General features: G+C 36.6%; 1 protein-coding gene across 1 annotated transcript in view; it reads right to left on the reverse strand.

Annotated features, from left to right (window-relative positions):
* Positions 1-10974, reverse strand: part of RhoGAP100F (Rho GTPase activating protein at 100F) — a 331548-nt gene extending 320574 nt beyond the window's left edge. Inside the window, exon 1 of the mRNA XM_067083319.1 lies at positions 10809-10974. The gene's annotated coding sequence lies outside the window, so the exon portion shown is untranslated. The remainder of the gene's footprint in view (positions 1-10808) is intronic.
* Between the last annotated feature and the right edge of the window lie 13396 nt (positions 10975-24370).

Below are 24370 nucleotides of genomic sequence, written 5' to 3' on the forward strand. Positions count from 1 at the left end.
ACTTCTCTTGATGTGAGCTACGCCAGCCGTCTGCTTTGAGGCAGGAAAATTATTGGAGTAACTTGGGTGATGATGCCTGTGAAAGCATGCGACTTGGCGCTCGTAAAATATTGTTGAATTGGAGTTTAATATTAACTCTTCTTTTCTGGTTAGTTTAATGGTGGTGTTGTCTGGTGTTATAAAAGAAAATATTTGGTAACCAATTTCACATTATTTCGGAGTGACTGTTTCAGATCTAGTAAATTTGTCTAATCATGTACATTGGGTTATAGCTTAGTTGTTATTATTATTATTATTATTATTATTATTATTATTATTATTATTATTATTATTATTATTATTATTATTATTATTATTATTATTATTATTATTATTATTATTATTATTATTATTATTTGTTAAACAAAATGGCAGTTTCAGCATCATTTATTTTATATAGTAAACGCTCAATTCGTCTTATTAATTTTTTTCTTGCGCTGGAATGGTTGCAAGCAATTGACCAATATTCATATCCGGTGGTTTAGTGATGTGTAGGAGGTAGTTCTCGTTGAATATCGACTAGTTTCGCCCTCCTCGTTAGGGCATCATTCAGGACAGGATCGCAGGATGCAATGGCTGTAATGCGTGGATTTTTCATCTTTACTAAACTAGTCGACATTCAACGAGAACTACCTCCTACACATCACTAAACCACCGGATATGAATATCGGTCAATTGCTTGCAACCATTCCAGCGCAAGAAAAACAATTAATAAGACGAATTGAGCGTTTACTATATACAATAAGGCTGTTGAAACTGCCATTTTGTTTAACAAAACCTGTATTAAAGAAGGTCTTTTTCCTAATATTATTATTATTATTATTATTATTATTATTATTATTATTATTATTATTATTATTATTATTATTATTATTATTATTATTATTATTATTCAGGTCAATCCTATTAATATACAGCAATCATACAAGGGCCATTGACTCGAAATTCAAGCGTCCAAAGGATATGACGTTCATCTGAAATAAATTACAGAAAATAACAGGAAATACAGAAAGAAGACAAATACATAAATACAAGGTGAATTGCCAGGGCATTAATGCATCGCATCTTCGCTTGAACTTTCGAGGTCCTAATCGCACAGCATCCTCAGGGAGACTTTTCCGCAGTCCAACGGCGTAAGGAATAAAATAAGAATTTATTATTATTCTTTAACATTAATAATTATTTGCTATTTATGGAATGAAATAGTCATGTACTTGGTGAGACTTCTAACATGGTAAATTATTTTATTGCATGACCCATAGCACTGATTTTGAAATTAGATTAAAGGCCTTAAATTTTTGGTACATCAGACTGGTTGGTTTCTGAAAAAAGAAGTTAAATGTTTAAGCAAAATATTCTCGAAAATTCTGTAGATGTATAACCACGAAATAAACTGACCCATTATTTATGAATTTCATGTGACCAACGCTGACCTTTTTGGTCACACAGCCAGATCACCAACCTGTGTCAAAGGCTTTAGAATTCCAGTGACCTTTATGTGATCACACCCGACACACACAGTAATCGAAGAGGATAAAAATAATAAAAAAAAGGTCAGAAAGGTCACAAGGCTTAGAGTGCCACCCAGTGCCATCTACCAGTCATTATTCATTGGTACTCTATTTTTTAGGTGGTGCCAGTGATATTCTTTGCGTTTATGAATACGCCATTTTGTTTTTGGGGGTCTTCAGAAGGTTATAGAAGGAGACAATATGGGTTTCTAAACTCGTTCTCAGGATAAGGAGATGTTATCCCTAGTTATAAGTGATCTCTCTCTCTCTCTCTCTCTCTCTCTCTCTCTCTCTCTCTCTCTCTCTCTCTCTCTCTCTCTCTCTCTGCATGGGTTTCTAAACCCGTTCTCAGGACAGATGGATCTAAGTATTCGATGATTCTAGTTGTAAGTGATCTCTCTCTCTCTCTCTCTCTCTCTCTCTCTCTCTCTCTCTCTCTCTCTCTCTCTCTCTCTCTCTCTCTCTCCGTAAGTTATAAGTACGTCACGCAAAAACGTTGGTTTCTCTTAATCACGTGACTCTCACAAACGTTCTCTCTCTCTCTCTCTCTCTCTCTCTCTCTCTCTCTCTCTCTCTCTCTCTCTCTCTCTTTCAAGATTTGCGTACTCATAAAGAAAGCATTGTAATGATAATAGTTGCTGTACGTATAAATGATAATTTTTAACATAAAGTACTATAAAAAGTAGAAGTTAAAGTGGTAATAGTAGTGACTTATAACCCAAAAAGTACTTGCTTTAAGCATATTTACTTATACTTGGAATTGTAAGTTCGCTATCTCTTGTAAGTTAGTTCTACAGGAATATAAGGTAGAGTAAAGGCTTAATGTTATATTTTTTATAGGTATATCTGGTAGACTGTACATAGTTGCTATGGAACAATATATACTATTATTTATCAGGATGTACCCTGTACTGTGGATTAATATATACTTGTATCCATCAAAATATATATAATGTAAAGCATTTTAAATATTCATTTAAACATCCCATGTAAAGGTAACATTATAAGTAAGGATTTAAAAGCAGTAACAGTAAAAAAAACACTTAATAAATAAGATGAAATTTTATATTATATTTTATTGAACTGTAAATAAATCTTTTTAAAGATTACTCAAGGTTGGTTCGTTTTCAGTCCTTCCTCAAAATGCATGGAAGGAGAGGGACCGAGTTGGCCGAGTCTTCCTAAAAATTGTATATATATGCAGTATATATATGTGTATATCTATATATACATATATACTGTATATATATATATATATATATATATATATATATATATATATATATATATATATATATATAGTATATATGTATATATAGATATAGATATATATATATATACAGAGAGAGAGAGAGAGAGAGAGAGAGAGAGAGAGCACCTAATCTCTCTCTCTCTCTCTCTCTCTCTCTCTCTCTATATATATATATATATATATATATACATATATACATACATATGTATGTATACGTCTTATGTATGTATTTATGTATACAAGTCCCTTCTTTAAATCCATCTCACACGCGAACCTTTCAAAGAAATTAATCTCTTTTAATGTCAACCATTATTGTCATCCACACTGGATTAGCGTCATTCTTGGAAGATCAAATAATAAATTTCCTTCACGCATGGAATATATATATAATCCTAAAGCATCCTTTAGTAAAGAGATAAAGAAGATTAATCCTTATGCTGCATCTAAGGAGTCCAGCGCCGACTCCTTTGAATTCCTACGAAGGATATGAGAAAGGATAAATTTAGCCAAACTTAAAACGACTGAACGAAGGGATTTAGAAATATATTTGTATATCGTGACGTTTGTATTAGAGGTTACGTACATGTTTTTGTTCATATATATTGGTAAATAAGTACGGTAAATATTTGTAAAATTGTTGCGTGTGTGTGTGTATATATATATATATATATATATATATATATATATATATATATATATATATATATATATATATATATATATATATATATATATATATGTGTGTGTGTGTGTGTGTGTGTGTGTGTGTGTGTGTATGTATGTATGTATGTATGTATGTATGTATATATATATAGATGGATAGATAGGTAGATAGATAGATAACGATAGATATTACAAATGAAACCTAAAACAATTCAATTAAATTAAAAAAAAAAAAGCCATAAGCAAAGCAAAAGGAAAAACAAAAACAAAATGGGAACCTATACTGCAGAACAAGCTGTAGAGCAAACTGTAGAGCGAGCTGTAGAGCAAAGCTACAGAACGCTCTGTAGGTATATATCGTGTCATCCCCGCCCCCCAAACCCCCTTTGGCGTAAAGGAAGCGGACACACCCACCATTATACGCACGTTGTTGTGTGACTCATGTCCGCGTCCGCCATACGCACATATGCGCACACAGTCCCCTATACACTTACACACGTACCCACGTATACACTGAGGAACGAGCTTGCGCGCTCTCACACGTAAGGCTTCTTTCGTTTCTTCAAGGCCAGAACAAACGTGTAAAACTTAGTGGGCGGTGTTTTCCCCTCTATTCTTAGTGGACGTTGTTCTCCTGTTCTTAGTGGACATATTGTTTTCCCCTATTCTTATTGCATGTTGTTTTTCCACGCTCTCATTGGACGTTGTTTTCACCGTTCTCACTGGATGTTGTTTTTTCCCCGTTCTTAATGGACATGGTTTCTCCCCATTCTTAGTGGGCGTTGTTTTCTCCCATTCTTAGTGGACATTGTTCCTCCCCATTCTTAGCGGACGTTGTTTTTCCCATTCTTAGTGCACGTTGTTTTCCTCCATTCTTCGTGAACGTTGTTTTTCCCACATTCTTAGTGCACGTTCTTTTCCCCCCATTCTTAGCGGACATTGTATTCCTCCCATACTTAGTGCACGTTGTTTTTTAGCGGACATTGTTTCCTCCCCATTCTTAGTGCACGTTGTTTCCCCCCATTCTTAGTGAACGTTGTTTTCCCCCATTTTCCCCAACAATGTTGAAAGTCGACTTACTCTTGAATGCATGAAACCTCTCTCTCTCTCTCTCTCTCTCTCTCTCTCTCTCTCTCTCTCTCTCTCTCTCTCTCTCTCTCTCTCTCAATCTAAAGTTCCATCGATCCTCTCGTAGACAATCGATAACAATGACAGTTGTTGCTGCTGCCGCCTCCGAAACAACATTCATACGGATTTGTAGAAATGGAATTGTATAGTTAGTTCTCTCTAACATTATTATTATTATTATTATTATTATTATTATTATTATTATTATTATTATTATTATTATTATTATTATCATCCCTTTCCCTGTACATCCTAAGTTTTATATATATATATATATATATATATATATATATATATATATATATATATATATATATATATATATAATATTTATATACATATACAGTATATGTATATATAAGAGCAAGATATGAATAATTTATTGTACATTTATATGCCTGTCCGTATGTTTAAAAATTAAGAACTATTATTATTATTATTATTATTATTATTATTATTATTATTATTATTATTATTATCATGTCTTTCTCTTTCATATATATTTGTCAAAGCGTGATTGCTCCTTGTATGCAATTATTATTATTATTATTATTATTATTATTATTATTATTATTATTAATACTAAATCAATTTAAAAAATAATTATTATTCACAATCATTCATTGAAAAATTTTAATATTTTATAGAGAGAAATATGTTGAAATAATTCTCATTACGCTTAATCTGTTTAAAGGTTAGAGTTATTTATCATTTTCTGAGAAGGGTAAATTATTTTCATTGCTTCCAGTCGTTGTGATTAAAGAGAGAGAGAGAGAGAGAGAGAGATGAAACTGTTTGAAGAATTCAGGACTTGCAATGAGGGATGAAATTACACTAAGGATTCCTCTTTTCTCAGGAATTGAGAGAGAGAGAGAGAGATAAAACCATTACAGAGGTGTTCATTGCTGATGACTTCAAAGAGAGACAGATATGAACCTGAAATATTCCCCAAAGCAAAAACTACAGAGAGAGAGAGAGAGAGAGAGAGAGAGAGAGAGAGAGAGAGAGAGAGATAAATATAATCATTGCCGATGATTTCAAAGAGAGAAATATAAATTAAAATACTTCCAATGCAGCAACCTACAATGAGAGAGAGAGAGAGAGAGAGAGAGAGAGAGAGAGATAAAACCATTACAGAAGTGTTTATTACTGATGACTTCAAAGAGAAACAGATATGAACCTGAAATATTCCCCAAAGCAAAAACTACATAGAGAGAGAGAGAGAGAGATAATCATTGCCGTTCATTGCTGATGATTTCAATGAGAGAAATATAAATTAAAATTCTTCCAATGCAGAGACCTACAAAGAGAGAGAGAGAGAGAGAGAGTATATCTCTCAAGTCCCTTAAGAAAGAGGCGCCTAGGCCTTTTGGTAAGTTCCCTAAACACCTGTGACCTTTCCGTGTATATGCAAAGCCCCCTCTTACGCGGTATGTCTGGACAGGTGTGTGTGTGTGTGTGTGTGTGTCTGTCAAAACGCCCTTTCCCACCGCTTTGTGTAATTCAAAGAATGTTGGTCTTACGTTTTTTCGTTTGATGCATTCGCAGTGGTGATAATAATAATAATAATAATAATGCGATGTGTAATTTAAAGAATGCTGGTCTTACGTTGTTCGTTTGGTGCACATGTAGTAATAATAATAATAATAATAATAATAATAATAATAATAATAATAATAATAATGAATCTTATGTTGTTAACGACACTTGTTATTTGCAGAGAGCGTTTAAGAATGGATAAATAAGTTTTAATAACATTATTTTCTTAAAGATTTTTATTCTTAGAAAAACCTACCAAAATTGAGTTTTACATCGTCAATTTTTTATGCATTAAACCTTTCATTAATCAATAAAACACTTTACAAAGTAAATCTTAGTTGAGTACACGAACATTCAGTTTGAAGGATATTTAAAGAAAATTTGAAAGCAATTTATTCAGTGATATCTGTGAAGAAAATCTGAAAGCAATTTATTCAGTGATATCTGTGGGACCACTTTCAACCATTTTCATTTTAATCTACTGTGGTTAGTGCGAAAACTGTTTCATTAACCTAGGTAGGGCTCTGGGACTTTTGTTGCGTAATTATGGTCATATGGGAATTATGTCATTGATATCTCCTTCCAGGTTGTGTAGATTATTCAGTGTACAAGTGACAAAATCGCACAGTTACAAAATCTTGTCTGAAACGCATAGTTTACACTCCCTCACACTAAACAAAATGTCATGAACTAGACCTTTTGAGCTTTATAAAGCAGATAGACACACAGACAGACAGACAGATAAATAAATAGATAGAGTGACACAAGCCCTGTGTTTAATTAAATACAACAATAAACAGGGCCTTGACATTCCAATCTTACTCAATAGCAAATACAAATTTCTTTAATAGTAAAGAAGTATAGTAAAAACTATACACACATTCTCGATTAAAAAACATGAATGAAACATCTGTAATTAGGCAACAACAAAACATAGCAGAGTTACGCAGTCGTAACGAAACGTTTATTCCGTACAATATGCGTGACTATTGAACAGCACATTCGTGTTACGAACCTGCCCAGAACGCAGTTGCCAAAGGTCGGCATAGGTTGAATAATTGACTTCTTTTTGCATTTTAAATGTCTCCAGTCACCTTTGCTCTAGTTACCAACGTTCAGATTTTGTTTAGTTTTTCTTTATAATTCGTGGCAAGGAACGTCTGAGTGTTAATTCTTCCTTGTACTGCCAACAGGTGGCAATAAAAATACTTGGTAAAATCGTAGTCAGATTTATATTTAGCAACTGATGTGATTAGTAGCAGTTGCCAGACACTGCCATTTGCGTTAACTAAGGAGTACGGACTGAATACTTTTGGAATTTTTGTATATACAAATAAAACATGAATCATGTCGAGGTAATGGCAGCGGGTTGAGATTATCTCTCATTTTGAATTGGAGATACACGTGTTTAACGAGTGTTCATTGACATTCTTGGATATTTGCAAGTTTCATTCAGCAGATAATCAATTAGGCTCAAGGATTATTAAAAGATAATTGTAAAATATGACAAAATAAATATCTAATTTAGAAAATTAACCCAAATCTTACACTAATGACCAGGATTATGCTTAATTAACATTCAAAATAAGAAGAGAAAACTGAAAAGTCCTGACAAAATATTAATGACACGGAAAGGATGACAGGCCATTTTTTTTACCGAAATTAATCCACAGGTATTATTAATATACGTGATTGATATGCGTCCTCAAGCCATCAGAGAAAGAGAGAAAACCGCTGACATTGGAAACATCTTGCGTGACATTAGGGGGCAAGCGTGTCCGTGCCGCCCGTCACGGGACTTGCATCATGGCAGACACACACGAGTTTGCTCTCTCTCTCTCTCTCTCTCTCTCTCTCTCTCTCTCTCTCTCTCTCTCTCTCTCTCTTATACAGTGAAGAGGGAATATGTATTTTTAACACCAGTATTATCGTATTATCTTCCTCTATTATATCAATAAATATTCTCTCTCTCTCTCTCTCTCTCTCTCTCTCTCTCTCTCTCTCTCTCTCTCTCTCTCTCTGTGTGTGTGTGTGTGTGTGTGTGTGTGATTCTTATCTCATAAAGAGGTAATAAGTACTTCTAATAACTAGATATCTTTCTTTCTCTATTTGCATCAGCGACTATTCTCTCTCTCTCTCTCTCTCTCTCTCTCTCTCTCTCTCTCTCTCTCTCTCTCTATGAAGAGGTAATGTGTATTTTTAACACCAATAATATCTCCTCAGTTCCATCAGTAAATATTCTCTCTCTCTCTCTCTCTCTCTCTCTCTCTCTCTCTCTCTCTCTCTCTCTCTTATTAACACCATTAATATCAGTTACATCAGTAAATATTCTCTCTCTCTCTCTCTCTCTCTCTCTCTCTCTCTCTCTCTCTCTCTCTCTCTCTCTCTCTCTCTCTCTCTCTCTCAAATGCGAAAAAGGGACGGCAATAAAAGTCAGCCTTTTGACAACGCCTTCTAAACTTGCCGAGTGACTGGTCGGAAATACATTTCATTCCTTTTCCTCTAATAAAATTGAATAAAATATTATTCAAATTAATTATTAAACAATTTTAAAATACATTAATAAGGACGAATGTATTCGTATTGATTTAAAGTAGATAAAAATGACGTATGCATTCTTATCGACCGAGAGATTGTGCAAATTTGATTCAAACACATTCAACCATTGCAATATCTTGGGCACTCAAGTCTATGGTCCAATCTTGTCACATTTCATTATATCAGCCTTTGTTGCTCCGCATCTTAATTTCTAAGGCTTCTTACATTTTTTCACAGTTTTTTCTGTAAATAAATAAATAAATAAACAGATATCATTGTCTGTATGTAAACATTATCTACGTTCATAAGGAACTTTTTATTTTTTTTCAACAAACAGCGTTTAACTAATGCCTTTTCCCTTATACTTTAACTCCAGTCATATTAAATAGATCATTTTTTCTCATCTAATTCGTGTGGTTTGGAGAAGTGTTCCTTTACAATGACACCATTTTTACAGTATTTCACAACAACAGAAATATTTATTGAGATTCGACACCAACAGCGTTTACTGTATAGATCGTTTAAATGTAGTTCTACATATCGTAGACATCGTTTAGCGAAAACGCAACAGAATATTCATACAAACTTAACATTTTGGAGTTCGAAATCGAGATAAGAATTATTAGAAAGGACATAAAATCATTTTGAGCACTAAGCTGAACGTGAAGGAGAATGAAAGGAAAGATTCTCATATATAATAATTATAATGGAGAAACAAATCCACGGTTGTGTAACTGTACAAACACATTTAGAAATAAAACTGAAGAGATTTTTCGATCCTCCACTCCCAAGAAATGGCAGATTCCGCTAGAACCTGTTTGATGAATTCTCCATAACTGACCGATACTACTTATAGTGCCTTTAAGCCATTTTCAAGGATTGCCGTAGAGCATCAGACTTGTCAAGACACTCTGAAGAATTGGCAGTCATTGTAGGGAAATTTACAAGTTATTCTATAGAGGTGTAACTCTTTTGTACGTGGGAATTCAGTGAAATGTGCTATGATTAGCCTGTGAAATGCTTTCTTAAATTCACTAAATTATGCAATTTAAACTGTTAGAATGTCAATTTTTTTTATCTCGGAACCGCTAAAATTGTTCACTGAAACCTGCTATAATGCACAGTTGATCCCTTTAAATGTACGAATTGATCCACTGAAATGCACAGTTATGTCAAGTAACAACTAAAATTTCTAATTAAACCGTCTAAAATTTACAGTTTGATGCACTAAATTGAAAAATTATACTTGTTATTCACAGAAAGACCTATTTTACTAAATTGTACTGTTTCGCCCAGTAAAATGCATAATTAGAACCACTAAATTGCACAACTTTATCACTAAAATTCACGGTTTTACACACCAAAATTAAAATGCAAAATTATTCTAACTACAATGCACAGTTAGGCCCACTAAAGTGCATGGTTATGCCCACTAAGATAAAAAAAATTGAGTCACTAGAATGCACAATTAGATCCACTAAATGCACTATTGGAGTCACTTAAATGCACAATTAGACCCACTCAGTGCACAATTTGAATCACTAAAATGCACATTGAGACTCACTAGAATGCACAGATATACCACAAAAAATAAACAATTTGCACTATTAAACCCCTAATATGCACAATTTTAATCAGTGAAATTCAATTTAACCCAGTAAAATGCACAATTTCAGTCACCAAAATGCACAGTTTAACTCACTAAAATATACAGTTTGAATCACTAAAATGCATAAAATAAACGCACTCAAATGTACAATTAGACCCACTAAAATGCACAATTTGAATCACTGAAATGCACAAGCAGACCCAACTAAATTGTACAATTAAACCCACTAAATTACACAATTAAACCCACTAAAATGCACAATTTCAATAAATAAAATGCAAAATTAAACCCAATAAATTGCACAATGAGACCTAGTGAAATGCAGTTGAACCCACTAAAATTGAATCATCAAAATGCGCGATTAAACTCACTGAAATGCACAATTAGACCCAGTGATTTGTACAATTTGAATCATCAAAATGCACAATGAAACCCACCAAAATGCACAATTTAAATCACCAAAATGCACAATTAAACCCACTGAAATACACAGTTAAACCCACCAAAATGCACAGCCTGGTCCACTTACCTCGCTCAATCATAAATGGTCTCCCGGTGACCGGGGAGTTTGGGGGGTATGTAGGGATGGGGGAGGGGGGAATGCTTGATGGGAGCAAAGATGCTGACTGGGGCTAGACGTGCTACTGGTATGCAGACGTTGGTGGGCCGTACATTCCCTTGAAGAAAATTGATGAAGAGGAAAGTGGCCCGCACCCCAACACACACATACGCGCGCGCGAGCACACGGGGAACTCTGTCGTATTTTGTCTATTTTTTTTTTCTCTACGAGTGAGACAAACAGACACGAAAGCACAATTTCACAATATTAGCAACTAAACGGTAGTGTTTTTTAATTAAACTTATCGAGTAATTATTTATTATTATAAGTGTGAGATAAGGCTTTTTTAAATTTTTATCTGATCTCTTTCTCTATATCTCTATCTCTATTTCTTATCCCTCTCTTCTCTTCTCTTTCTTTCTTTGAACACTTTCATATCACTTCGCGGGGGAAGAGGAGGAGAAAAAGAGAGTATACTTCTTTTCTGTGTTAAATTTGGTTTGTTTATAGATTATATATATTTTTTTAATATTATTGCACTGAGGTAGAGTCTTGAGTGATTGTGATCCTTATTCTTATTATTAATCTTCTTATTCTTATTATTATTATATCGAAGAGAACACACGCACTAACGCACGCACAAGCACGAATATACACGAAGAATTTCTGCTATATTTTTCTTTAATTTCTTTAATCCAGGAATTTAGAAAATAATCCTTTTAATTCTTCTGCTCGTTTTTCATCTTAACCTCGCCGATTAATTTTGGATTCCTGCTGCTTTCCTGCTGTGTCTGCTTGCCTGCTGCTGTGTCTGCTTGCCTTCTGCTGTGTCTGGGCAGCAGCTCAGGCCCTCCTTTTCTCCCAGGATGCCAGGAGGAGGGAGCGTCGGCGTAGGATCTCGAGGATTAGCCACCTGGCACTAGGGGAAGCAGCAGCAGTAGAAGACAGAAAGCAGGTATTCGCAGGATTGGCTAAGCACAGGTGAGAAGGAGGAGGAGGAGGAGGAGGACTGCGCTCCCCTTCGGAGGAAGAGCCGGGAGGCTGCATGTCTGTGGTGATAGTAGTGATTGTAATAGTGGTAGTAGTGGTGGTAGTAATAGTAATAGTGGTAGTAGTACTAGCTGCTTAGCTGATCTGACAGGTGGCAGTGTTTAAGGATTCGCTCCGCGCTCTCTCTCTCAACTCAACCCCCTTGGCTATGTTCCTCTCTCTCTCTCTCTCTCTCTCTCTCTCTCTCTCTCTCTCTCTCTCTGGTTCACTCACACTCTTTCTCTTCTTCCACTCGCAATAGCTACTGCGGCGGCTGCTGCCAGTGCTGAGAAAGATGTCCACGGGTTCGGCATAAGGCGTCGTGCGGCTGGCGGGCGAGCGTATTCGTGCGCATTCATGTGTGTGTGTCTCTGTGTATGTGTGTATGTACCTCGAATGTCTGTCTGTTTGTGTGTCTTGTCCTTCTGCCTGTTTGTGTGTCCTGTTTGTTTGTTTGTGTCGAGAGAAAGCGTCGCCGAATGTGCGTGAGTTTGCGGGGTTGGGACTAGTATGGGACTAGTAAGGGGTTGGTCGTATTTGGGAGAGGGGGTAGGAGGAGGAGGAAGAGGGAGGGGGGAGGCGAATCGATGTGTCCGGAAGCCTGTCACGCCAACATCAGAGAGCTCTTATGGTACCACCCTCCTAGCAGCCTCTCTCTCTCTCTTTCTCTCTCTCTCTCTGTGTGTGTCTCTCTCACTATACCTCTCTCTTAGAGGCACGACCTACAACGGCTCTAATGAAGGCGACGGTGACGGCGGCGACGTCTGTCTGTTGTCTGTCTAGCTCCTGCTGGCGATGGTGGTGGTATAGTGAGTTAAGCAGCGGCACAGCAAACAGCAGGAGGAGGAGGAGGAGGAGGAAGGAAGCAGCAGCAGCGACCAACGACTGACGACGACCAACGACTGGCGACGACGACGCGGGCGGTATATCGGATTGGGCCCTCAGCAGCGACTGACTGGCCCGCCTCGCCCCCTTTCCTGATGGAGTGCTACTGCCGCTGCCGCCCGCCGTCTCTCTCTCTCTCTCTCTCTCTCTCTCTCTCTAGAGGTAGAGCTAGCTAGCTGTGCCTGCCTGCCTGCAGCAGCACTAGTACTAACACGGCTGCTGAAGGAGAAAGGAGGAAGGAATAAGGAGGAAACAGGAGGCGTCGTCGCGCCGTTGCCGGTGTATTCCTCTGCGCTTTCCTCTGCTCCTTCTTCTTGATTTTTCCCCTCTTCCACTCTTCCTCTCTTCTCCTCTTCTTTCGCACGAAGGGGGCGTCTAAGAGAGAGAAGAAAGAGAGGAGGTGAAGAACACCAATCCACCGCTGACGGAGTAAGGAGTAGGACTAGTACTAGAGGAGTAAGTAGTAAGAAGAGTAAGGAAGAAGACCGGGAGGAAACAGACGGACCAGGGGAGCGAAAAAGAGAGAGAGAGAGCGGGAAAACCAACGTTCAGGTAAAGGGAAACACAGAAGAAGAAGAGGAATAACTCAGTCAGTCAGGAGGAGATAGAGATAGACTGTCGGTCTATTCTCCTGGTTTTTGAGGGAGAAGAACTTTGTTGGAGGAACGACTTGTTGGAGAATGACTTCAGTTATCCACGTTTGTGTTTGTGTTGGGGGAGAGAGTGCGTGAGGGAGAGAGAGGGGATGGGGAGAAGAATAGGTGTGTGGGAGAGAAAAGGAGAAGAGGATGATGATGATGATGATGATGCACGTATTCACGCGAGACACGGCACAAACAAACGCACGCTCGCACGCACAAACACTCTCTCACACTCACACTCCAAGGCACCAGCGCTCTGACGCGGCGCCTTCAGGACAAGAGAGAGTGTCACAGTGTTCTCCGGGGGGCGTGAGCGGCGCCCCTTCCACCTCGCGCGGGTTGCTGTCCACTCTCTCACTCGGCACTGAGAGAGAGAGAGAGAAAGAGAGAGAGAGAGAGAGAGAGAGAGAGGGAGATCTTCACACACATACACACTCACTCACACACCACTCCCCTCTCTCTCTCTCTCTCTCTCTCTCTCTCTCTCTCTCTCTCTCTCTCTCTCTCTCTCATACACACCCTATTCCCTTACCCGCCCCTACCCCCATCCTCCACCATTGCCATCAGCTCCAACACCACCACCACGCACACCAACACTTTCAACCTCGCGCAACCACCTCCACCAAACTCTCTCTCTCTCTCTCTCTCTCTCTCTCTCTCTCTCTCTCTCTCTCTCTCTCTCAAGGCATCACTCAAACAATTTGGAGCGAAATCTATGCATGAGGTTTTTAAGTATTGCAAGCAAATTCATGCTCTCTCTCTCTCTCTCTCTCTCTCTCTCTCTCTCTCTCTCTCTCTCTCTCTCTCTCTCTCATCAAGTTCCCTTTATGAATGGGTTTAAACACCAAGCCATACTAGGAAAAAAATAAAGAATATTTGCTACTGCAAGCCAATCTCTCTCTCTCTCTCTCTCTCTCTCTCTCTCTCTCTCTCTCTCTCTCTCTCTCTCTCTCTCTCAAACTCCATTTTAATCAGATAAGTGGCCGGATAGACTGAGGTTAAGAAGAAGAATCGCTTCTTGTCATTAATGGACAGCAAAGGCTGCTGCTAATAACTTTCGAGGACGGCAAAGGTACGCAGGAGGCATCAGCGGCCGATGATGATACCGGCGCGTGCGCACCTGCTGGCTGGCGGGCTCGCGCATGCGCACTTGAGACCAACGCAAGGTCTGGCAGGGTCGATACATGTAGTCTCCGTCCTCCCCCGGCCTGACTGGACACCGTATTATTCGTCGTCGTGGACTACCACGGTTTTGACTACCTATAAGAGAGGTTGCGTTCGAGTAGTAGATGCAATTTCCAACCTCTCGGAGCTCCTGTGGGGGTTTGGCGCCTTTTTGATGAAAGGCCTGGATCTCTCTCTCTCTCTCTCTCTCTAGATCTCTATATATATATATATATATATATATATATATATATATATATATATATATATATAAGAGAAACAGGGAAAAATAGAGTTTTAGTGTAAAGCATTTTTAAAGTCTCTCTCTCTCTCTCTCTCTCTCTCTCTCTCTCTCTCTCTCTCTCTCTCTCTCTCTCTCTCTCTCTCTCTCTCTTGTACTGTAAGTCACATTTTTAGTTTGATGGATTTTGACGAAAAAAGCGAGTTCATTTTTTTAGGATAAATTGAGCTTGTTTCATACTCTTATTTTCTTCCATTTTTCCAACTCTTCAACCGTTCTAGAATGAGAGAGCACAGAAATGAGGGGGTTAAGTGAATAAGTAGATAGGTGTATGGAATAAACAATGTTACTCCCTAAAGGTGATTTAGGGTACGTTTTATCGAGAGAGAGAGAGAGAGAGAGAGAGATCACCGCTTGCCATAGCAAGGCACGTCAGGTGCAGGACAAATTTCTATGCATAGGACAGGAACTAAGTTAGAGGTAAATGGAAAAAGCCTCTCTCTCTCTCTCTCTCTCTCTCTCTCTCTCTCTCTCTCTCTCCTTTTTTCCAATAGGCAATCCCTTAAAACCTGACATGTTTAAAAGCTGACAAGATAAAAATATTTGGAAAAAATAAAATGCCCTTTATATATGGGAATGTTATACGAGAGAGAGAGAGAGAGAGAGAGAGAGAGAGAGAGAGAGAAAGGAAATGTGTAAAAATGACTTTACCTAAAAAAAAAGGTTAATTTACGCTAATCTAACCGAATTAATTACAGACAGATTACCTTGTCCAATCTGTTTATTTATCAGGAAGTATTTTCAAAACCTTCTCGCTTACAAACATGTTATTTATTTATTAATTAATTGTTTGATTGATTTATTTATTTATCTGTCTATTTATTTATGTATTTATTTATTCATATATTTATTTATTTATTTAGATGTAAATATATAGACAATCATAAAAAGAGATATATACTATTTCTGTTTCCTTAAATTCTATATATATATATATATATATATATATATATATATATATATATATATATATATATATATATATATATATCAACAGACAATTACGTGTGGGACAGAAATAAATTTCTGACTCACGTCAGGATCGAACCAGTCTTTCAAATGAAAGACCTGGGTTGATCCTGATGTGAGTCAGAAAATTTATATATATATATATATATATATATATATATATATATATATATATATATATATATATATATATATATATATATATATACATACATACATACACACACACACACAGTTTACGCACAGTCTCACAGACACCGGCCTCTTAAAAGTTCGTGCATATGAGCGTGTGTGTGTGTGTGCGTAGGAGCGTGCATGAGTGCGTATGGCCTTACGATTCCGTACGGGTTGGGTCCCCAACCCCCTCCCCCCGTAAACGCCTGACCGCTAGCTTAACTTTAAAGCAACCCAAACTCCGAGTTGACGGACAAGTGGACGTAGATGATTCGTACGGAATTTTATACGCACACACATGCACACGCATACACACATGTATAATATATATATATGTGTGTGCGTATTTTTTTCTTAACATCAAAAGGCTTTGTCAGAGAAAACTACCTAAATTGTTACTAGAAAATTAAAATTTGGTATCCGTAGTCAGTCAAAGAAAGATTGTCTTAATATTTGTAAACCTTTTCATCTTTATTTATTCTTTATTATCATCAATAGTTTATTACATTTCTTTTCTGTAGTCATCGTTATTCTCTGTTGTGGTTTAGGAGCATTCTGTCTTGTGGAAATTTTCTCAACTTGAAACCTTGACAATAAAATTACCTAAGGTTGACCTTGAAGGTTAAAGATTAGGGTCACATGAAAAATTATAATTCACGCAGCTGTTGCTACGGAAGCGTTTATTCAGGATCACATAGTCTTAACAAAGATTATCTACTAAGTATCCACTCATTTTTATCTGCATTTAGCCTTTCACATTCAATCAGTCTTCCGTGTGACGCTCTCATTTTTGTCAACGCATTACGCGCGCGCGCGTGCGTCTGTGTGGGTCCCCAGGCGCGCAGAATTACAAGCTGAGGGATCATTCCAACTGGCGAATGCGGACTTCAATGAAATTGGGATCGATCCCGGGTTGTTCGATCTTCCGATAATGACACGCATTATTTTGGGGTACTCAACCGTGAAGGCATTATAGTTTTCCTCAACTTACATCGAATATACATCGAATTTTGTCTTGCTTCGTGTTGTATATTTCTCTTGATTTTCTCTGTGGCGCATTGGTTAAAGGTTGGTTGAATACACATCGCTTTCTTGTGTAGATATACCTTTTCTCATTTCTTTTCAAAAGGATATTTTCATTCGCATCATTTACACAAACCTTCACCTTTCTTGTAACTGAATCACCCTTTGTTTTAATTTTCTCTTAATCAAACTTACTTTATTTTATCATTTGAATTGTTTACTATTTATTTTTTAGACATATTTCCTTGCCTCATCTCATAATTGACTGTAAAATTATTTCTCTGTTTTCTCAATATTTTAATTTTTATTGGGGGGGTTGTGTCTCCCTTGGTTGTTTGCGGTCCCAACTACCAGATTCAATCACTATTATTATAGTGAGTTATTTTGTTTTGTTAAGCTTTCTAAAAACTTTCCAAGCTTTCAGCTCTTCAGCTTTTATTCAGTCAACAGCTTTCCAATCTCTCTCTCTCTCTCTCTCTCTCTCTCTCTCTCTCTCTCTCTCTCTCTCTCTCTCTCTCTCTCTCTCTCTCTCTCCAAACGCACTTTTCGTAAACGCCAATTAGATTTGACTTAAATTCTAGCGGCTATCATAGCTTTTTATATATTAAGAGATAATATCTATTGGTCTAGAATAATTTTATACTTCTTTTTATATTTCTGCTCTTTATATTATTTTCATATTTTACCGTTGGAAATAAAGAGTTTTTTCCCTGAGTAAATTTATATTATAATCATTATTATCATTATCAAAATGTGCAAACATTAACATGAAACAAAACTAGCCTAAAAGCAGGCCTGTAAGAATAAACCCCCATATATAATAACACGCCTATAACTTCTTCATTGTGGCTTTGACTCGCTTGTGTTGTATTCCCAAATATTAAAAGGAAATTCGAGGTAAATAATAATAATAATAAATAATAATAATAATAATAATAATAATAATAATAATAATAATGTGATTTCATCACAATAACAGAGAAGTAGTGATGAGAAATAACGGAGAGACAATAATGAAAGCCTCGAACCCTAGACCTATATAGCACTGGGAACACCACCCGTCCTTCGGTGCTTTGTTAAGCTCGATGACTCGTTAATTCAAACGCAAAGAAGGCAGAGAGAGAAAGAGAGAGAGAGACAAAAGGATGGAATCCATTCGGCTTGTATTGTTGACACAGAACGGGTAGGCAGCGAAGGAAGAAGAAGAAGAAGTGGGAAGAGGGTGAATCTGGAAGAAAGGGGGAGAAAGCTGTAGGCCTATCTGACTCAACTCGACTCGAAGCTTTCCAGGTAGACTCTCTCTCTCTCTCTCTCTCTCTCTCTCTCTCTCTCTCTCTCTCTCTCTCTCTCTCTCTCTCTCTCTCTCTGATGCCAAGCGCTTCCAGATGTTCATTTATTCGCCGTAGATCGAAACTTTTCCGGTAGGAGGAAGTCTCTCAAAGTCGTTACCCTTTGCGATTTAAACACGGCGAGTAGGCTCAGACTCAAGAGGTGCAGTTCATATAAGACGTACCTTCCGTTATCTCTGTGATGGAAGGGTACAGAAGGGGTTCATGGAAAAGGGTGGGGGGAATTAGAGTAGGGGAGGGGAAGGGAGAAGGTTGATGACTGAGCGTTGACGAAAGGGTGTGTCCATATTTCAAAACGCCTGGATAATGGAAGGAGAAGAAAGAGAGAGAGAAAAAAAGAGTATTTTAGCGGAGGGTGAATCAGGAGAGAGACAGAGAGAGTGAGAGAGAATTAGAAGAGGAGATGATGAAGGGGGGTGTGTTCCCTGAGAAGAGGGAGAAAGATAGGGATACATTCCCTCAAGAAGAAGATAGGGGACGATGTAACCCTCCTTCCCTTAATCCCTGATGAGTTACAGAAACTCGGGGTTTCTTTCGTTAGAAATTGATTATTAGCGTCTGCCTACAGGTATACCTGCCTGCCTGCCTTCACTATCTTCGTTCGTGATATGATCTCAGTAATAGTATGTTAATGATAATAATAAAATAAAAAGTTTGGGGAAATAACTCGTCAAAAGCCAGTGAGACTAGTAAATTGTCTTGTGATTTTAAGTTATTTATTATTATTATTATTATTATTATTATTATTATTATTATTATTATTATTATTAAAAAGAACAAAGAGGAGAATAAAACTGAATGTGCCTACATCTGATTATAAATAAACATTTATCTGCTAAATATATAAACAAGTATATGCATATACTTGCATACAAAGGCACATTCTCTCTTTCTCTCCATATATATATATATATATATATATATATATATATATATATATATAAATGATAAGAAAATGCATGTGTATTCAGGTGGCTTCTTAAGCAACGCCTTTTAAATCAACATACGTCAACACTGGTCATTATACCATTTCAGTCTTGTCAGAAACAGCTTCTTCAGAGTATAACAGGCATCAGTAAATGTTTTCATTTCTGGTGTGGACCAAGAGCTTCTTTTGACCTTCTTCTGCGTTGTATCATTCACGACCTCTCCCTCCCGTGGCACCTGTTTTCATTCATGAACTTGGCTCTGGTAAATATCAGACACGTCGGAGCTGGAAAGGTGAAGGTCTGTCAGACTTTCTTTTCTTAGATCACTGAAGATAGTCATGATGGCTCTCTGTGTATCAGTTAGACATTACTAAAGTTATGTGTGTTTCATGAATCATCAGTAGCCATCCGTTCTCGATTTAAAGAAGTCCCATCAAAACATTTTTCTTGAAAAGCACTGAAGAAAGAAGCAAAGAAAATTATCTTAGGTTACAGTATCAAAACCAAACATTTGTCAGACGAAATGTCTACAAGAGGCCTCACCAAAGTAAATTTCACTTGTCATTTTATGCAACAGGAGCATTGGCCATTTCTCATGATCTTGTCTCTGGTTTAGGTTGATTTGTAAGAAAACACAGTATTGCCTTTCTTGATAGACCTGTAAGAAGAGGTTGCCTTTGCGGGCGGTTCCATAAAAACAATTAGCCTTTTTTATGGTTCCATGAGAACAAGCGGCCCTTTTGGATACTTTCTTGAGAATAAGTAGTCTTTTTAGTTGGTTCCATAAGCCCAGGTAGCCTTTTATTAAGTAGTTCCATGAAAACTGGCAACCCTTACCGATTGTTCTTCAAGAACAATTGACCTTTTTCAAACGGATTGGTAAGAACTACTGGCCTGTACGACCTGCTTTATAAAAATGCTGCCCAAATAAGTAATAATAATAAGTCATCAGCACCATAATAACAGCCGCAACAACAATAACAATAACATTAATAACCGCCATGCAAGAACCTCCTCACAGCAAACCACAACCTCGACAGGAGCCGAGAGAGAGAGAGAGAGAGAGAGAGAGAGAGAGAGAGAGAGAGAGAGAGAGAGAGAGAGCACTCACTGTTCCTCGAAGCCTCGAACTTTCACTCGTCGATAATTTCCCGCGATAAATCAGCCTAAGGAAGAAGAAGAGAAGGAGAAGGAGCAGTAGGAGTAGGAGAAGGAGTAGTAGGAGTAAGAGACGGAGAAGGAGTAGGAGTAGGAGTAAGAGACGGAGGAGGAGTAGTAGGAGTTGGAGTAAGTTGCCACTGGGGACATTCGTAGGGCTTCTGCAGAAGATGAGGGAAAGTTTGAGCTTTGAGCTATACGCCAAGTCTGGAGAAGAGATTCTTGGTTGTGGGTTTGTATGGCGTGTGTTGTCTTCCTGTGTGTGTGTGTGTGTGTGTATATATGTATGTATGTGTATATATATATATATATATATATATATATATATATATATATATATATATATATATATATATATATATATATATATTATATATATATATATATATATATATATATATATATATATATATATATATATATTACACGCACCAATATTTCATGATTATATCTTATAGTTTGTAAATTATGATAATCTACAGATGATACACATACAAATATTTTGTAATTTATGTCATGTAACCTTTAAATTACAGTATGTAAACTAAGATAATCCACAAACACAAATATTTCATAAGATATAGCCTACAATGTGTAAATTGTAAATTACGATAAATTGTATCTTATTGTGTGCAAATTATGATCATTTCATTTATATCCTGTAATCTGTAAATTATGTAAATTTATGTCATATAGTCTGTAAACTATGATAATTTATATCCTATAATTTGTAAATTATGATCATTCATATTCAATACTGTGTAAAATATGATCATTTGTATCCTATAATCTGTAAATTATGATAATTTATATCCTATAATCTGTAAATTATGTAAACCTTCACTGGTACAGTAATAATCACAGCCTTTTTTTTTAAGTTATCTAGTATCTATAACATCAGTTTCATCGATGTCATCAACATGAGTTATCACTGTTATTAACATAATGTTATCATTTATAACATCAGCACCACCGGTACAAACTGACACTCGTTGTGGAATAAAAGATACACGGTCACTCGCCAATACCCTAACCACTGTCACTTACTGAGTAATATGAAATGATTTGTCTGTTTTATCAATAGCTGGTAATTTTACGAATGTTACACATATTCGCCCGTTTTGGGTTTTATGTCATTGCCTAGGGGTGTTTTTTTTATTTGCAGTCCCTAGGACGAATTTTCCCAAATTTGTTTGCAGTAATTTTATAGCTAGACCCATACGCAAACACTGAATGCACCAATCACTTAATTCTAGTTTAGTAAATTGTGTTTTTAAGACACTTCATTTCTATAGTTAGTCACGTAATATGAAAATGCCCAGTGAATGTGTATATAGTCCTATCTTTAACCAGTTAATTAATAAATCAATAAAATAAAATGTTTCATGAAACCGTCCTACTAAATTAATAAATCAATAAAATAAAATGTTTCATGAAACCGTCCTGCTAAATTAATAAATCAATAAAATAAAATGTTTCATGAAACCGTCCTGCTATTGCTCCGAAGATTTGCTCGATATTTTTGTATTGGAAATTCCATGACTCCATCAAATATTTGATAATTATATACTTAAATTTTCTTATCTGAGGGTCCTTTTCGTAATGTAAACATGCACAAACTTATTGCAGTTTTTATATTCCAGACATCTTGTTTTAATGACTGCTTAAAAGATATAAAATTAATAAAAACAAATTTTTTTTAAGCTGGTTGTATTTATTATCGTTTTCATTGGCAGAGAACGGTTCAGGCGTGTACTCTGTTGGTAACCTTTGTGAAGTTAACTCAATGTTTTATGATCCTTGGGATTTGGCTGGTAGTGGCAGACTGTCTAGACTGTAAAGGATTAAAAAAAAAAAAAACATTCTACTTGCAGGTTTGATATATAGTGTGTTTTAAATAATTTTTAAAAATCTCTTTTAGTTTAAAATAGGGATCCGGTTAATGTTCAACAGTTTTGTTATGTTGTATAGGCCTAGGCTTGGTTATTGTATTATTTAGGGCTATGATGTGCATGGAAAACAGTGAACCCAGGCACATTTCATCTTTCATAGCACCTTGAGTGTTTTTACTCAATAACTTATGATGGAAAACCTAGAATATTTTAAATAATGCATATGATCTTTATAAGAGATTTTTAAGTAAATTTTTACTTAAACACCACAACCATAGGCATTCATAGGCTCCATGTTTAGTACCAGGGTAATTCTAAGCCGGCTGTCCGCGGTGAGCTAGACTGTGGCAGTTGGCATTTTTCTATGTTATTTTACTTGCTTTACAAGAATTTAAAGTAGTATTTTGTCGGCTGGCTGTAACTAAACTGTAATTGACTTTTGAAGACTACACGACTTGAATTACCTAACGCGGGGTAGGTCTAAGCCGGCATTCCGCGGCAAGCTCCCCCCTCCCCTCCATAGCTAATACGGCAAAATTGTAACCAGTAAACACCTCAAGGGTACGTTAGGTTGGTATTTTTTGGGGTGTTTAATGGTTACAATTTTGCCGTATTAACTATGGAGGGGGGGGGGGGAGGCTTGCCACGGAATGCTGGCTTAGACCTGCTCGGCGTTAGGTAATACAAGTTGTGTAGTCTTCAAAGGTCAATTACAGTTTAGTTACAGCCGCCCGACAAAATATTACTTTAAATTCTTGTAAAGCAAGTAAAATAACACAGGAAAACATCAACTGCCATAGTCTTGCTCACCACGGACAGACGGCTTAGAATTACCAGTACCAGCCCCATGACAATCACTATACAGTAATATATTTGTGGTAGACTTTAGTGTGATTTTTGTATTAAGCATATTAAGGAAACTCAAGAGCATAGCATAAAAACTCCAGGGTTGAGGTGTAGTATTAAGGTATAGTAATACCAAATTTTATCTTATCAAGTTTCTGTCTTAATACCTTAGTCTCCCATGACAAGCTATCCAGGCAAACCTAATTTTTGGGTCTAGCCTAAACTGGGAATGTTGGTCCTAACTGTGATTATTGAAGGTTTTCTGTGAGTCATAACCTCCACCAGGCTCACTACAAACTGGAGAATGATTATAGGTCAATGTCCAGAACAACAGGTTAACTTCTTTCCAGGTGCTTACAAAAAATAGGCAGTTCCTTTGACAGTTATCTGAATTATTTTAAGCACATGTGAAATAGAGTAAAATTCTAATTCAACTGAGCACCAATCATGGTGCTTTGAAGTTGCGTTATTTAAAGTTTTAGTGAGTTTAGGCTTCGTAGATACATAATAATTGTTAAATGTCAGTTTTAAAACTGTAATCAGATATGAGTATGAAATATAGATTTGTAAATTTTTAAACATTTTCGACAGATTTTGGGAATATAATTTCTTCCCAAATATGTGAACCTTGTGTTTTTCTGATGAATAATTGTGCTCTTTATTCAAATCTGGCTATTATTGTTGGTGCAAATCACTCATTTTTTTTTGTGTGTGTTCCCCTTGACTCATTTATTAAACAATTACTTAGGAAACCAAGGTTTTTAAGGAAGGGGGGAACCAATATTGAGGAATGGAACAAAAAGGAATGATCATAGAGGCATAAACTACAAGATAGGCATTTGGGAAAATACATTTTATCTATAACCTTTATAAGCCACAACACATTACACAGGCAAATGACAGGGATGCAACCAAAATTTACCTTCCCTAACTGATATACTCATAATTTAGTGTGCCAGATGCCACTTGTTAGAGAGAGGAACTTGCTAAAGTGGACCCCTATTTAACTGGTCCTAGAGTGCTTTATTTGAGGGTAACATTACCTGCCTTAACCTAACACAGACCTAGGATTTTGTGTCGTATATGTTATGGGAGATTATTTCTCCAATTGTGCCCACCTAACCAAATTTAGAGCACTATAAGTCACAAGTAAATTATGGGGATGCTTGCTA

Source organism: Macrobrachium rosenbergii, chromosome 40 (assembly GCF_040412425.1).
Source record: "Macrobrachium rosenbergii isolate ZJJX-2024 chromosome 40, ASM4041242v1, whole genome shotgun sequence".
NCBI classification, from domain to species: Eukaryota; Metazoa; Arthropoda; class Malacostraca; order Decapoda; family Palaemonidae; genus Macrobrachium; species Macrobrachium rosenbergii.